Source organism: Alligator sinensis, unplaced genomic scaffold (assembly GCF_000455745.1).
Source record: "Alligator sinensis unplaced genomic scaffold, ASM45574v1 scaffold1223_1, whole genome shotgun sequence".
In the NCBI taxonomy this organism is placed as follows: domain Eukaryota; kingdom Metazoa; phylum Chordata; order Crocodylia; family Alligatoridae; genus Alligator; species Alligator sinensis.
The window spans coordinates 2,243,790-2,260,965 of NW_005842062.1; the positions used below are offsets into that span (position 1 = coordinate 2,243,790).

General features: G+C 40.4%; 1 protein-coding gene across 19 annotated transcripts in view; it reads left to right on the forward strand.

The window, feature by feature from the left end:
- RAPGEF2 (Rap guanine nucleotide exchange factor 2) overlaps positions 1-17,176 on the forward strand; it is a 242,453-nt gene that overhangs the window by 157,251 nt on the left and 68,026 nt on the right. Inside the window, exon 1 of one of the 19 annotated variants that reach the window (XM_025203587.1) lies at positions 8,674-8,815. The exons of the other annotated variants lie outside the window; for them this stretch is intronic. The gene's annotated coding sequence lies outside the window, so the exon portion shown is untranslated. Of the gene's footprint in view, positions 1-8,673; positions 8,816-17,176 lie in introns of those variants that run through there. 19 annotated transcript variants of the gene reach the window in all.

Consider the following 17,176-nt stretch of genomic DNA (forward strand, 5'->3'; position numbering starts at 1 on the left):
CTGCTGGACAAGCCAGGGCAGGTGGGGAGGAGAGGACAGGATGCAGGTGCAGCTTGCTCCAGGTAGAAGGGGGCAAGCAGTAGCAGAGCATCACCCCCACTCCGAGCGCTGCTGAGCCTGCATCCTGCATGCCCCCACCCCAGCTGGGCAAGTGGTGGCAGGACCCCCCCCCAGCACTGACCTGGGCAAGTGGCAGTAGGGCAGAGCCCCTGCTCCCAGTGCTTCTGCCTTCTGCCTGGAGCAAGCTGCACCCGCATCCTGCCCCTCACCCACCCTGGCTGAGCAAGCAACAGCAGAGCATAGCTCCTGTTGCGAGTGCTGCCATGCCTGCATCCTGCGCTCCCCTGCACCCCTCCCTGAGTTCTGCGCCCCCTGCCCTGGCTGGGCAGCTTGTCCCAGCCTCAATCCCACCCTCCCCCATGCCTCTTCTCTTCCCCACCCCCAACGGACTTAACAGCTGGAGGCAGCTGTGTCCAACATGGTGAGGACTGCTGCCTGTTTAGTCTATGGCCAAATCTCTGAATCAGCTGAATCTTTTCCGAATCAATTCGGAGGCTTGTGATTTGATTCAGAGCTTTTAATTGCTGTCCTGATTTGATTCGGATTCAGAGATTCTGTCGCTGAATCTGGCCAAATCTCTAAATTGAATCTGCTACTGAAGCTTTGCATAGCCCTAGTATCCATGTGAGAATGGTCAGAATTCTGTTGTTAGTCCTTAAGCTAGACTTGTTTTAGTTGTTATTTTTCCCTAATTTGTTTAGGGCTTTAGTGTAAAATACAGAGTTTTCTATTGTTGAAAAGAAGTGTGAATGTGCTTGTATATCACTGTATTTCTGCACAATCCAGTGTACATCAATGTAATCAATAATGAGTTGTTTTCACTTTATCCAGAGAGCAGCGCTGATTATATTCTCCGTAAGAACAGGAAGTAGGGTAGCAGCTCGGGGAGAGAATTAAGAATCCAATAAAGTGAAATAAGCAGTTGTGTTTTGGTACTCTCCAAGATGCTGGAGGTGCACTGGTAGTCCTTTTAAATGGTGTTTCATCTAGGCAACAGTGCTAAACCCCTGGCCTATGAACTAGATCTGGCTCATGGAGCTATGTCATCCAGCTTGTGGGGCTCCCCATAGGTCTGGAAATTTGGTGGTGAAATTTGGTGGTATTAATTGCCACTGTTCCAAGTGTCAATTAATACTGCCACCACTCTGCCCCTGAATTTCCAGGCCCCATACAGCTGGATTAGGGCTTGGTCCTGCCAGCCCATCATGGCTGGATCAGGCTTGGGTCTGGGCCCTGCTGGCCTTGTGCAACTGGATTGGGCCTGTGGACTGGATCCAGCCTCTGGATCAACCTGGTACTGTTCATCTGGCCCCCTGAGTGGAAAGTTTGAGTACATCAGTGCACTAGAATGAAACTTAAAAGGGGTGGTTACGAGCAGTGAATAGCCCACCTTTTGTAGTCTTTCACCTTTGGATTTCCTTAGAACTCTGTCCTATCTCCACTATATAATTAACATTTATATGAAGTTGATGAAGGAGCTGATCAACTGTGCTGTGTTTGGCCCACGGTGGTTTGTTTCCAGAGGGTGCTTGCCAAGGGTACAAAACACGTGGTATAAATATGCGGTAGTAATATACCTAACAAACTACAATTTACTGGCGAGGAAGTTTTCTGTGCTTCCGATTAATTTATGCAAGCGCCTGCAGAACTTTAAGTACTTGAAACAATTCCATCTACTTTGGAGGAACTGTTTACTATGTTTACACTTCTTTATGTGATTAAATATTGAATTTAGGCCTATAACAATGTAAACTTGTATTAAGTCTTCTGTATCCTATTCATTACCTTGTTAAAAAAAAAAAATGGGGAGGTGAGTGGGTCAAGAGAAACTAGAAAAGAAACACATTCTTTAAAACACAACCCAAGGCAGATTTAAAATATCTTCTTATGTGTTCTTCATCCAACCATTATAATGTGTAGAAATATCCTAATAGCTCATTATTTTTATTTGGGACATTCACTAAGTTTGTAAGAAGGTACATAGAGAAATGTGATTTTTATTAGAAAAATATAGAAACATTTTAAATCCTAGATGATCTGAGAAGTGATACTTAACATAAAACAGGGTTGTAAAATTTCAGTCCTTCTGAATCTTGAAGATGCAAAGATATTATTTCTGTCAACAGATAATAAATTCATGCAGCTAAAAAATATTGATGTAGAGAATTTGAATAAGAAAAAAATATGTTCTTCCACTTAAGTTGAGGGTGTCTTATAGTTGATGCATTATTGTTACATTCAGGCTAAAGTCAAAACAGTTACGAAAGAGGAAATTTTGGAACTTTTTTTAATGTGATCGCTGAGGTTATCTGAAAAACAAAACAGTTGCTGCTTGAAAAAGAATTAAATTTTCAATTATGAATATTTATTGGTTATAGCCAGATGGAGAGAGAATCTGTTGAATACATTAAAAAAGTTTGATGCTTGGTTTTCTTTTTTAAATGATTTTACAACCTGCTAGAAATAGTAAGAAATTTCCCAGAGCTTTTATCCATCGCCTAATAATACAGAAGATAATGCAGTTTTATTTTTGAAAAAAAATCTGAAAACTTGCTCTACACTCCTTTCATTTTAGGTTTTATTTCAGATACAAAATTATGTGCATCTTACAGGTGTACCACTAGAGGAATTTGAATTAAACCCAAAAATTCAACTAGAAAATTATTAGTATTATTTTGCCTTTATGTTAATAAAAAGGCATCTGTCCAAAGGTCTGGGTATCCTTGCCACAAATAGCTTTTATTTAAAGCTCTTCTGTAGATAAATCCACACCTTATTAATGCAATTAGAATCATGTAGATTACATGTGAAAGTACAAGACACAAAGGATATGGCTACCCACAGTTCTTGCTCCTACGACAATATGTACAAACTGGCTTTGAACTTGACACTTAGTATACCTGTTCAGTGTAACCCTGGGAACATGGAACTCAGTGCAGGCTGCAAAACTGATTAAAAAGTGAATAATACATGCTTGGGCATTTAGCCTGAGTGGAACTATAGGCTGATTCACTTGTTCTTTTACCAGTATCAAAGTTACCAAGTTTCACTATATCCATGCCATATTTCCATCAAAGCAATGATTGCCATGAAGACATACTTGTACTCTATTACTGAATGGAGTGTAGTGGTAAATAACAATGTGTGAAGAATAATGATTCCAGGTTAATTTACAACATATAAGAATGATTATTCCTATTAGTTGAATAAAAGCCTAAATAAAATGCTTCTGATGTTATCTAATTGTTGCTGTAAACCTGTGTATAGTTAGATTCCAATTTTGCCATCTAATTTGGCATAATTTAATTCCGCAACTTGTTTCCTTTTCCTAGTCAGAGATGGTTAATTTTGTTCAGGTTCATTTTAATTGCCTTCGCTGTATTTTAAGTTATGAAGTACTGCCAATGCATTGATTAATGTATATATTCTAAAAGGAATATTTATTTTAACTCTCTGTCTGAAAAAATCAAAAGTCCTAATCCTTTTGAACCTGGAACTCCATCATGATTGTAGAAAGTTGTGGCAGTAATGATGACACAGGAAGCCACATACACCAAAGAGAAACAATGAACTAAAACTGTATACAAGAAAAGGGTTATTTCCTTGCGCTGCTTAAGCATCAGGGAAATAGAAGGCATCTGACAGTTTGTTTGTCTTTGGATTTACACAATAAATAAAAATGAGACTGTGCTGTCTTGATGAGCTTTATAATTTATGTTTTTCTAAAGCACAGGTTCCCAAACTGGCACGCATAGCCCTGGGGTTATGCAAGACATCTCTGTGGAGTACGCAGGAGAAACTGTGTAATGGCAGATTTAATTTTCATTATAATAATAATTGGCACTTAGGTTAAAATTTAAAATGTATCTTGGTAGGGATACACGGGCAGCTGGTTAATCTGGAAGGGGGTACACAGTAAGAAAAAGTTTGGGAGCCTCTATTCTAAAGGAAAGTTGTTCTTTAAAGCTTTTTTCCTCTCCCCAGGTACAGCCATTTGCTTTAACATGTGCCATAAGTGCAGAGGTTAATTATCCTTCAAGCATAGGAAAAATGCATGTATTGTGTTTGGATCTTCATGGGGGTCCCTCCAAAACAGTAAGAGTTGTACGATATGAAACAATCCTCGTCTCTGACCAACCTAGAAGGAAAAACTCCAAGATTTCTCATGTATGTTGTACAGCCTGCTGGCCTTAAAAAATGTACTCCATTAGTTTAATTTTAACATCTTTATTGCTTTGAAGAGAGCACCTATAATTAAGATGTATATCACTGTGGGAGAAAAACTCTCTTAAAAATGATCACTGGGTGTATTGGCCTTAAGTTTAAGTGTTCCATTGTGGTTTTATCTATTAATAAACATACAAACAGTGGTTTAGTTAAAGCTTCACTAGAAGTAATTACAATTGTTATGTGGTGATAAATTAGAGGTTTAACACACAGTATTTATGCCTACACTATGAACTTGAGATCACTTTATAATAGGTATATGATTAATGCATTTATATGCATTCAAGGGCAGATAATCCACAGATACAATATTTGCAGCATATGGGGCTATACAGTATATTGTAGACAGCCTTATGAGAACATTAAGACTTAATAGTATATCTTTATGAACCTTGAGTCAGGCATGGTTTCACATTTCACGTGCGTTTGGATTAGAAAATATTTATTTTCATATATGCATATTAATCAGCAATTGAACTGTGTTGCCCTGGCACAGGAGAAGGGGAACAAAAGGGTCGGGGGGAGAACAGCAGGCACTTTTTTTTTCTCTATTTAGCCAAATGGTTTCACTGTAACGTAAAGCAATGATGATGCAGAGGAAAAAAAAGCTATGTGCAAGCTTCTTCTGAGATACTTATAATCAGGGATCCAGGTTTTCTGTTTTCCATGGAAAAACAGGAAAAAAATGTGGATTTTCCCTTTTAACTGAGAAAAATGCAGATCGCTCGTTTTAATGGAAAAACACGCAGATTTTCCACTTTTGCACAGAGCTCTCTGCAGGTCCCCATAGGGAGGAAGGGAGTTGGGTAGGGCTGGGGCTGGAGCTGCTGCCCAGATTGGGTGATATGTGGGGCTTGGGACCTGGGGTCAGAATATGCAGCCAAAGGCCCCAGCAGGGAGTGTGATGGAGCCACGGGTGGCTTGTTCAAGGGCCCAGAGAGTGTGAGGCTGGCCCCCCACTGCATGCAGTCCTGGGGGGGGAGGAATGGGGGTCCTATGACCCCCAGATCTGTGTGTGGACCGGGGGCAGGCTACTCACTGTGGGCTTGGGCTCCCTGCCCTGCTGCCCTCCTACCAGGGACTCTGCGGCCCAGCAGGCGGGACTCAGCCTGGCACAGTAGAGAAGGAAGTTCCTTGCTGCTGCAAGCCTCGCACTGTCCTGGCACAGTAGTCCCTGATATTTATAGATTGTATTTTATTATAGTGATTGAGGCACTTAGACTTCCAAATTGCTTTAAAATTGTAAATATATCAATACAACGTTGTGTTCAACTGATACCTATATACATAGTGGCATTTTATTTTAATTGTGGATTTTGAGGATTTTATTGGAGAATTTGTTGGGTTTTTTTCAGAGGATTTGAGTTCTCTGAGAGAGAACCAGGTTCCCTGCTGGCTACTTATAATAACAATAGTTTAGATCTAGAAAAATGTGTAATAAATCTTATGTATAATTTAGCTCTGTAGAGCAGTGGTTCTCAACCATTTTAGACTTGAGGCACCTCTTATTAGGCTTGAGGCACTCCTCAAATTCCATCTCTCAGTTTTCTCTCATTTTTTTGACTATGGAAGAATAATACAGCATTTTTTTCTGTTGCAAAGAACTCAGAAAGACCAAAAAAAGTCAGAATATTTTTAACACTATGGGTTTCTATTTTAAATTCCTGAGCTAATCTTGTGAATCATGTTGGCACAGCAAATGGTGCTAACATTGTATAGCACTCCTGAAAGGATCTCAAGGCACCCTGGTTGAGAGCCATTGCTTTCTGTAGGGGGTAAAGACTCACCAGGGTGTTTCATCTGTGTGATGTACTGTTTTAACTTATTTGTATTTTTTAAATTTAACACTGTGCTGGACATGTCAGTCTACATCATGTCTGTAGAAAAAAGAAAAGATCGTTAGAAATTAGTTTATTATTCTGTTATTACTTATATTGACTGATGCCTTTTAAATCACTGAACCATAGACCAATGTTTCCCTTGCTATCCCCCTTGGTTAGTGAAAGCATTAGAGCGAAGTAGTAAATATGTAAATACTCATCATCATTATAGTAATTTCTGTCCAACTTCATGTTGTAGAAACAAGATGTACAAAACCTTAAATATAAACAAATTTTATTTATATTGCTGTATTCCTGCCACACCTACATAAAGTGGGATCATAATTTTGATTAATTAGTACTGCTGTGTATAAATAATTAAAACAACCGTATGTTCTATGTCATCTTTATCCTTTTCTTCACTTCCTCAGTAGTAAAGGGATCAAAGTATGATAATTCTCCCTATTTGAACATTGTGTCACCCTGTAAAAAATGAATTTCTTCAGATAGAAACCTGTATTTCACTTTGGCTTTTGTCAACAACATATCCTCATAGCGCCAGGGCATATATTTCTCTGATGTATAATCTTGATGTTTGAAGTAGTGACCAGATGGATCAAAGAAATCATGTACAAAAAATGTTTATGGTTGTACTTTTCCCCCCTCAGCTTTATTCTTTTAAGCATATACACATTAACTATTCTACATATAAGTTGAAGATATTAGTACTGAATATATGTTAAATTTAGGTATATAGTTGGATCTGAAGAGTGAATATCAAGGGATATATGTGTTCTATTCTTGTTTTGACATTGCACAATCTGTACAGTAATCTACAAAACGCAGTAGGTTTGTTTTATTTTTGTGTGTCTTTGCAGAACTTAGATGACCTGTTTCAGTAGTAACCATAATTATCCATATGGCTGTCCATTGGCAATGGAACATTTCATCTTTGCTTTCATAGTTTCTTAAGTCAACTAATCTACTTACTGGCTTTGCAAGTTTTATAAAGATTTTTCACCAGTAAAGTATTGAGCAGCCTAAATAGAAAATGTTCCTGAAATATTTGTGTGAGATCCAAAATGGTGAGGGGGAAAATGGGATGTTTATCTAATTTGAATTATTCTGGTTTTCTATTCAAATTGTTTTCTTAGAGTCCTGTACTTGCTGTTCTTGATTTTATTATTTCATCTTTCTGCATTTTGTATTTTTCATATTTGCCACTGATACAAAGACATTAAATGTTATCATTGTAATATTGTAGTTTCAGGGAGCTGAACTCTGAATTACATCTTGAGCAGACTCTTGTACTGTACCCCCCATCATTTGTGTGTGTTTAATATATATTACACATATATAATATGTATTACACAATTATATATAATGTGCACCTCCCCCCCCAGCCCACAGCCTTCCTGCAGTGCATGTAGCAGCAAGAGCTACACCCCCACACCCCGCACCCACTTAGAGTTCCCTCAGCTTTTTTGGGGTGAATACAGATGGCTGATTTTTAATGAGCCATATTGGCCAATACTGATCCAATTGCTATGCAGCTGGGAAGCTTGAAGAGCAGCATCTGGCTGGTAAGTCTGTTGTGGGGGAAGGGGCAGGGGACAGATGGAGGTTCCTGCAGTGAGGGAGGGAGTGGGGCTGGAGCAGGGCAGGCACTGCACAGGCGGGGCAGAGTGCGGGATGGAGCCACGAGTGGCTCGTCTGTGGGGCACGGGGGGAGGGTGACTGCCACCACTGCATGCACCCTGGGAGGGCATGGGGGGCACGTGCCCCTGGATTTGTGCGCGACACAAGAGCAGGCTGCCACTGTGGGCTGGGGCTAGGGTGGCACCAAGCTCTTCCCGACAGGGGGCTGGGCCGGGCTGTGGTCAGGTTAGATGGCGGCTCTCATACGGCGTGCAGATCTGGAGGCATGCACCTCCCAGGAAGAGCCCGGCACACCCCTCCCCCAGACCACAGCCCTCCTGGGGTGCACATAGCAGCAAGAGCTGCGCCCCCACACCCACTTAGAGTTCCCTCAGTTTTGCTACCTGCTGCAGCCCCGGAAGCGGTCGACACCACCTTCCTGCAATGCCAATTTTTTGAGTATTCCAGACTTCTGAGTGCTTTATTTATGAGGTTACGCTGTAGAAAGGAAATGTTAAGTGAGTGTGTGCTGAATTTAGGTTTTTGAAATGCACTGCTTTCTTTGATTTCTCTAGCTCATTCTTTCTGAAAAGTGAGTGTTTTTTCAATTTTCTGTCTACTAGCATGGTATCATGTCAAAATTTTTGTGCAATTTTCTTCTCCTAGTCTGAATGAATAGGCCAGTGGTGAAGCATAGCTGGTTGCAAGTACCATGAAAAATATTTCTCTGTGATCATACTTTCACACCACATTGGTGGATGTCGTATGCATACTCTATTCTAGGTTCATGAATGGTTGTTACTGATGGAAAAGTTCTTTCCTGTCTTGTTTTTTGCTCCACTACCTATTCAGTCATGCAAAGTTGATTTTTACATTGTTCAGTTTATCTTATTCCAGTATTGCTGTCAGACCCCAAAGTTGCAAGATGCCAGGGAGAAAAAAGTCCTGGAGTTGAAGCTAGCTTCTTTTTTTAAAAAACATGAAAGCAGACTCTTCTGCAAAATCACTTAACTCTTAAAAGCTGGATCCAGAAGAAAAGCAGTTAATACCACGAAGCACATAAAATAAAAGTAAGAACCACTAATAAAAATGACAGCTTTGACCATTTTGCCAAATAGTCCATTCTACATCCTAGTAGATACCTCATTGTCTGGATATTTTTCTTAAAATTTACTCTGAATTTCCTACTCATTCTTTAGTTTACAACATTTATGTATCTCGAAAAGCATAACTATTAGTCAGTGTGTATGGATTAACTGCTATAAGAAAAATCAGTTTCTCAGCTTATAGGTTCCTTTTGTTTTCTATGCATCTTCCTTATTTGACCTATTTAAAAATTCTTCTTGGTGAGGTGACTCAGAGATGAATACAATGTGATGTTTCAGATTGTGCCAGGGACATGCAGAGAGGGATTATTTAAGTAGCGCAGAATTCCTACTCCTGTATCATATTGCAAAATTATGTAATTTACAGTCGTCTTTGTCTTTTCCAGTCAGTACCAGTATTATGGTTATTCAGCATCTATTAATTTTATTTGAAAACTTGGCATTTAAAAAACCATGCTGCAGGAGCCTTTCCTGAACACGTTTTTGGCAAAAGTCATAGTGAATTAATTGGGGATCTTACTGTGGGGAAGAAGCTCAAGTTGAAGCCAACATAGTTGTAGAATGCAGCTTGGAAACCTTCTTATTGCACAGACTAGACATATTACAGATGAGGGTAAGGATCACACTGCTTTTTAAACCAGGAGGACCATCTAGTGGGGTCCATCTAATGAGGACCATTTCCACATTCATTAATGCACAGTAGTTACTGCATATTTCATTTAGTACTTGCTTAATGAAGTACTTGATCTGAGCCTTCAAGAGGCCGAGAAGCGATGTGCAGTGCAGCGCGCTGGCGCTGCAGTAGCACCAGCACGTGGCATTTAGTGACACGTACTGAACAGTAGTCTAATACTACTTCACGGTAGTGTATTAGCACAGTTTTTGCCTGGCAAGATCCTGCACAGTGTTATTAGGCTACTGTGCATTATAAGTGTCTCATGTAGACGCGGCCAGGGAGGAACTGTTGTTGTTGTTGACTTCGTACGTTGATAAGTAGTGACTTACTTTGCGGGAGGTCATAATAAAATATTGTTTTAAGGGTAGAATGGTTATTGAGGTTGTGGTGATGCTTAAAGGTATCAAATGTTGCTTCACAACTGAGATTTGCTTTTTTTTTTTTTTGTCTTGAAGACCATTCTGTGTAACTATTGGTAAAGAAAAAATGCTGTTTTGTTTCATAGTTTTTATAATGAAATTCAATTTCGTGGGGAGTTATTTGAAACTAGGAACATGCTGCATTTGGTATGAAAGTTATGTTCTTTTTGTTCAAAAGAACAAGTCTATGTCAGTGTCAAATTATATTTAGACTTCCTAATTTTCCCCTGGTTTAATAAGCATATTTTCATGAGTTCATCTTTGGTAAGTATGAACTTTGTCATTTTTTCTATACTCCCATGTACTCCCATGCTCGGTGTTTTGCCATGTGCTTTGGCATACATAGCTTTCGTTTTTCTTGCTCTTCCTGCTATTCCAATAAGTACAGCTGTGCCAAAAACAGATTACCTGTAAACTTTATGAACATTTGAGGGAAGAAATAGACTGCATCTGAAGCACCACAATTACTTGCCTTCTCTAAGGCTGTGACTTTTTTGTAGCCCTTCGATTTTGTCAGATACTTATTTTTTCCAATGGGACAAAAATATTTTGGCAGATAAAAGCATTTTTTAAAATTAAAGTATAATTTTTTTTTCTGTATTTCATTGAAATTACTCCTTATTTTGAGACATTAACCTTGGCAGTCTGTTCACGTTGTAACTTCTTAAAGAAGAAAAACAGTGTGCTCCCAGACTTCATCAGAGACGTATTTCCATGTGATTTAGAGGACAGTGGTGTTTTGTTGCATGTAGGCTGCACTTGGCTAAAATTATTATGAGAGAGCCTTTATTGTAAGTACGCTACACTGGACACTTGGGCTAAAAACAGATATTGGATTCATTCATTCCAGGTCTGATTTGTTTCAGGTTTCGACTTGCATCAAAACAGGCGCAGGACAGTCTGTTTAATCACACAGCTTGAATGGCAATTAACTCAAATTAGCCCCAGTTGTCCTGGGAAAAAAGTGTTATCTCTGTATTTCACTCTGTATTTCAGGTATTTAAAATGGGACAGTGGGCTAGCATTTCTTTAGGATCCCAGAATAGAAGGCTGCATCCCAGGAGAAATCTGATGTCTGCTTTTAGCCATGGTACACTAAAACTCCTTTACATAGAGAGAGAGAACTGAATACTAAGTGGCCTTACGTTACTTATTTCAGAATTCATGATAACAGAAAATACAACCCTGGGCTGAATATTATCTGTGGAAGTAATTGGGTGGTAAACAAAGCTAATTGCCATATGTTTTCCTACTGCTGAGATTCAATTTCCCTGACCATTTTTGCACCTTAGGCTCTAATACTGTTTCCTAACATGTTTCATAACCATGCTGTCCAGCCTGCTGCATACCAGAATTCATATTCTGACACCACAACAGTGCTAGACAACCTTGTTCTGTCTTGGTGTTTTTACAGTTGTTAAAGCACCTGTAACTTCATACTATTCCTTTAAAAATGCTTAATGCCACCCATCCCTATGGCCCAAGTAGCTTTGATATTTCTTTTTAAACTGTTCCTCTTTAACTTTTAAAATGATAGATTATTTTATAAATTCCTAGCTGGGTTATTATCAGAACACACACAATAAATACATTCATGTACAATAAAAATGTTTTATGTATTTGGGTTTTGTTGTACTCCCCCTCCCTCCAGCTTCTTTCTTTAATTTATTCAATTTAAGGCAGGTGTGGTGCTGGGCATGCGACATCAGATGCCAGTTCTCCCACAACTTAAGCAAAAACTTTGCCTGTTTGAATAGTTCCATTTTATTTTAATTAAAAGAGGAGCAAGGGTTGCTTGTGGGCATGCTGCCTGCAGTATGCCTGAAAATAACAGACTTGCTGCTGGTCTCCAAGAAATTACCATTTTGCTGTGTAAATTGCACAGCATGGGTTTGGCTACAAGAGCCATTTTTCAGCCCTTAGTTTTTTAAATGTGAAGTTTAATATCCTAAACTTTTACTCAAAGATAGATCTGAACAGTGTTTGTGTTTGGAATTAATATGTTGCTGCTGTATTCGTTTGTTGCTGTTAGATGTTTAAACATGATCAGAACCATTTAGGACCTTTGTACTCTGGAAAATTACATCATGACCTTGAAAAGTCATAATACAACTTGGAACTCTTGTATAGTCAGGGGGCATTATTTATATGATCAGAAACATGTACAGTGCATGTTCACTTTCCATTGGAAAATACAGGTATAATCTAAAGGAAATTGTGACTTGGAATTTTTGAACTGCTTGCATGTGTGTGGAACTTGAAAATAAATCATTGTGAACTGATTTTAGTATAACCATTGCCAAACTTTTTGTTGTTGTTCTATAGACACGTTTTGTAGATTTATTACTTTTTACAAAGTTAATTTTATTGGACTTTTTTACAAGTTAGAATGAAGAGGTACTTTGTTCAGATGATGTGATTCAGATTGTTTTCTCTAAAAATATCTCTTAGTACAACCATACTCTGTGTGGAGAACTTTCTTGTATTCTTGTTTAGAACTGCCAGACTGGTGGAGTGTAGGCCTAGGTAGCAGCATAAGCTACTAGAATTCAGGTAGCTTATTTACCTATATTTTATCAATCATACTGGGTCCTTGCATACATCTTTTGATGATAAATTCACTGAAGCCAAATACTGCCTGTTTATATAAAACATTTTAAGCAAAACCATTATACCTTTTATTTAGTACTAAATGTATATGATAACAAAAATGTTACAAAAACTGATAGAGCTTGTCCTTCCTGGATTGCATTGATTAAGGTTAAGATGTAAGGAGAATTATAATGATGCTTATGAAAGGAATTATGTAATTAGTAACCCAGAGGTATTTAAAAGGACTGTGAAAAAAAGAACGTGGCTAGTTGGCTCTGGCTCAGATTGGGTTGGTATCTATTAACCTGTGTAGTTAGAATTTATTTGAACAGTTGCATAAGTTATTACTTGAAAACTGTAAAACATGCCTTCACAAAGGTATGTTACATAAGATTTCTGAGAGGGTTGTGCAGGTATACAAGTATCCTGTGTGATTTTTCTCTGATTTCCTTTTCACGGCTATACCAAAAGTATACCTCGGACTTTCTTATTTTTATGTTTGTATCTAGTTATGATCAAAGGAGTGAACCAAACTTTTTCTGTTGGTTACCAGCGTGCATATGTTTACTGGTAATTCTGACAGAAATTTGCCTAGCTTGGTGAGAGAGCCTTGGATCATGTTTAGAAATGGAAATAGGGGACTCAACTTTAATAGTCCTCAGATTTTTGCTGATCTGTGTCTGCAGATTGGAAAAGGAAGTCATGAAATCAGTATAGCTTTATATATATTTTGGCATTTAAGCAGATTTGTAAAGAGTTGGATGTCTGAATATAATATCTAATCTTTTCTATATGTTAGAACATTAATTTTGTTAATTGCCTTTTGTATATATTAAGATCAAATCTGGCATTGCGAGCTTTATGGAACTTTTGCAGTGCTGAGATCTGAGTTTCTGTTTTAAACTGTCTTTGGCATATAAAGGTCGATAAGAATTCTTAATTGATTGCAGATCTGTTACCACTGAGTAATAGTGATGCTATTTTAAATTCAGCATTTAATTCCTACAAACTAGGAATGCAATTGCAGTGCTTAGCATGAGTCTGTTTAGTTACGTGGCATGTGTATATTCCCAGCAAGTCCTTGAATGAAGTTTGGCTGATGACGAATCATACCAATGCAAGCTGTAGGAAGCAAATGAAAAGATGAGTGGAGTCACCTCTGTTAGGAAAACTTTTCAGATTCAGTTTCTTCAATATTCCACAGTCTATTTATAATAAACAACTAACAACAACTTAACTCCAACTTTATTTCTTAGATCCATACTGTAGTATGGAACTCCAACTTTATTTCTTAGATCCATACTGTAGTATAACAGCTGTAGTATAACAGATTTCATAGCCATTAGGGCTGGAAGGGACCTCGCAAGATCATTGGGTCCAGCCCCTTGCCCAAGTGGCAGGCAGTTAGCAGGGGTCAAGTGATCCTAGCAAGATAGGCATCCAAGTGTTTCTTAAAGGAATCTAGACAGTAAAGAAGTTTTTCCTTGTGTCCAGCCTAAAACAGTATTCCAAGAGTTTGAGACTATTGGACCTAGTCTTCCTATGGGGTGCCCTGGTGAACAGATGTTCTCCCAGTTCCTGGTACACACCCCTTATATACTTGCAGGCTGCCACCAAGTCACCCCTGAACCTATGCTTTTCCAGGCTGAAGAGTCCCATGTCTCAGCCTCTCCTTATAAGGCCTGTTCTCTTATCTTCTCATCATTCATGTGGCTCGCCTCTGGACTCTCTCAAGCTTTTCCACATCCTTTCTGAATTGCAGAGCCCAGAACTGGACACAGTATTCTGGCTGTCATCTCACCAAGGCTGAGTAAAGTGGGAGGGATGACTTCTTGGATCGTGTTAGAGATGCATCAGAAGATGCAGGTCAGAGTTTTGTTTGCTTTGCTGGCTGTGGTGTTGCATCCGTGGCTTATGTTCATCTTGTAGTCAATCATGACCCCCAAGTCTCTTTCAGATGTGGTGCTAGCTAGTGTAGCGCTGCCGAGCCTATAAGTGTGTTGTGGATTTTTTCTGCCAAGGTGGAGCACCTTGCATTTCTTGGCATTGAATGCCATCAGGTTTTGATCCACCCAACTTGCAAGCCTGTCGGGGTCAGCCTGGATTGCCAGCCTATCCTCTAGGGTGATGGTGTTTCCCCATAGTTTGGTGTCATCACCAGACGTAACCAGTCTACTTGTAACATCAGAGTCCAGATCATTTATAAACACAGTAGCAAATTGCCCATCAAAAAATGACAGGGGGGAGGGGCCAGTGGGAACGGAGCCCAGCGTTTGGCCCTGCACCCCACTCCCCCCTCAACCTCCCCTGTGGTGGGCCCAACCCCATTCCCCACTGCTGCCACTCCCTCCACCCTGGCCCCCCTATCACAGAGGACTTGACCCCATCCCCCCCCATCCTTGTGCCACTGCTGCTGCCTCCTCGATGGAGCGGGGGGATGCAGACCAGCTGCACTGGCCTGGCCCCCCAACCCTTCTGTCCTGGGGTGGTGGGGCAGGTAGAGACAGAGGTATGTGGCCGCCCCCCCCGCTGCTTTTGGCCTGGGGCCGGCCCCACCCCTAGCATCCCTCCCACTTGGGGGGCCAGGCCACTTTGGGGCTGGAGCTGGGGCCCCCCTGCTGCGGCAGATCTAGCCTTGCTCCTTCCCAATGTGGAGGAGCTGGTTCCATTTCCCCCCCAGCCGCCACTCCAACCCCATTCCCCACCACCGCCGCCGCCTCCTGATCCCCTCTCTCTGCCATCTTGGCAACACTCCTCGATGCTGCCACCTGCCGTCCTCCATGCTATTGGAGCACTCTGATTGGCTGCTGAGACAGCCAGTCAGTGTGTGAATAAAGCATTACAGACAGACAGACTAAGGCTTTTATATGTATACTAGCCAATTGCCCATCAAGAATGACGTGGGAGGGACTGAGGAGAGGGGACTGGGATAGAGTGCCGCCACCTAATGCCCCATGCTGCCGCTGTTCTGCCTCTTACAGGGAGCAGGCTGGGGGAGCTGAGGGCTGGGCCTGCCCTCTGTCCAGCCCTTGGCACGGCTTCAGAATCATGCCAGTGCGCCCCCCCCCCCCCCCCCTTTGGGGGCCCTCCGCCTGTTTTTTCGCCCTTTGGAGCACTCTGGCTGTTTCTGTCAGCCAACCAGTGTGTGAATAAAGTGTTAGACAGACAGACTTAGGCTTTTATAATATTAGACTAGAATAGAATTGAAGAGTAAAGGTCTGAGAACAGAGCCCTGGGGGACACCACTGGTTACAGTGTGCCAAGTTGATTCAGTTCCATCAACTATCACTCTGGTTCCATCCACAGAGCTAGTTCCCCAGCCATCAGACCATGAAATTGTCTAGACTTCAACTCCTCAATTTTTCCATGAGGACGTCATGGGACACCAGGTCAAAGGCTGTCTTGAAGTCTGAAAATATGATATCCACCTCTTCTCCTATGTCCAGGTTTTGTTTGGCTTTTAGAAATTACATTGTATAAAGTGCTGTATATGATTTTGTTTAAAATAAAGATAGTTGCTACATCTGAGGGGTTCTGTCTGCTAATCTTGGTATAATTCAAAATAGTAATACTTAGTAAGGAACCTTACTAAAATTACTGTTCTAAATTTCTTAAAGATTAGCTGATAGAACCCATCAGATTCAGCAATCCCCTTTTTCCAAAAAAATAACTTAAAGAAACATGATTAACATTTAAAAGTCAAAAGCAGCCATTATGCAAATTACATGAGGACACGTGTTTGAAAAATTTGAAGTTTGTGGAACTGTGATTATTTACGTAAACTGAAATAAATAAAAGTAGTAAGATTTAAATACTAATGCCTTAGCTGCTGCTGCTACTTCTCATGACCTTGTCATAAAGTAGATGTATTTCCAGAATCATGCACAAGCAGTGGCTCTTTCCATTGCTGTAGCAAGGTCCTCCTTGATACAGGTCTCGCCAAGGAGTCAGCAAATGAATATGTGCCCCATAGTCTTGCACTTCTCCGCACTTGCCTATATTCATGTCATTAGAGTAGCCCCATTTGATCATGTTTTATTTTTGATCTTCAGTTTTTATGAGCAGGCAATTCAGGCATCGCCATGTTGGCCACTCTAGATCCACTCCTCTTGAAAAGTCTTCTTGGTGTTCCAGTTCCATTTCAGAGCACCTTATTGCTCGTAATCTTTCTTTATATAACTTTGGTCGTGTCCTGTCAGTCGTCTTGTCCAGCGGTGTAACACTGATCACAACACTCTTACATTTTAAGCCGTTTAGTTACTTTGTGACCATGGAGGGGAATTTCCGCCTGGGGTCTTCCATCTGCTGTGATCTTTCTTTTTGGCTTGCTATCTTTCTTCTGATATTAGGTAATGTAATGCCAGCCAGTAAGTACAGGCTATCCTTTGGTGTTGACTTTAGACATCCTGTTATTTCACAACAGCTGTCGTTTAGAACCGGGTCTAATTTCTTGGCATGAACCGATCTTTCCCATATGGACATGTGCACTCTGCAGTGGAGTAACACAAGGCAATAGCAGTGGTTCATACTGTAGCTGAGTTCACTCCTCGTTTTGAGGTAACTAATTTGCAAAGTGCGTTGTTGTAGACACTGACTTTCCCTTTAGTCTTTGAAGGTAAGTGTTCGGTCTAGTGTAAC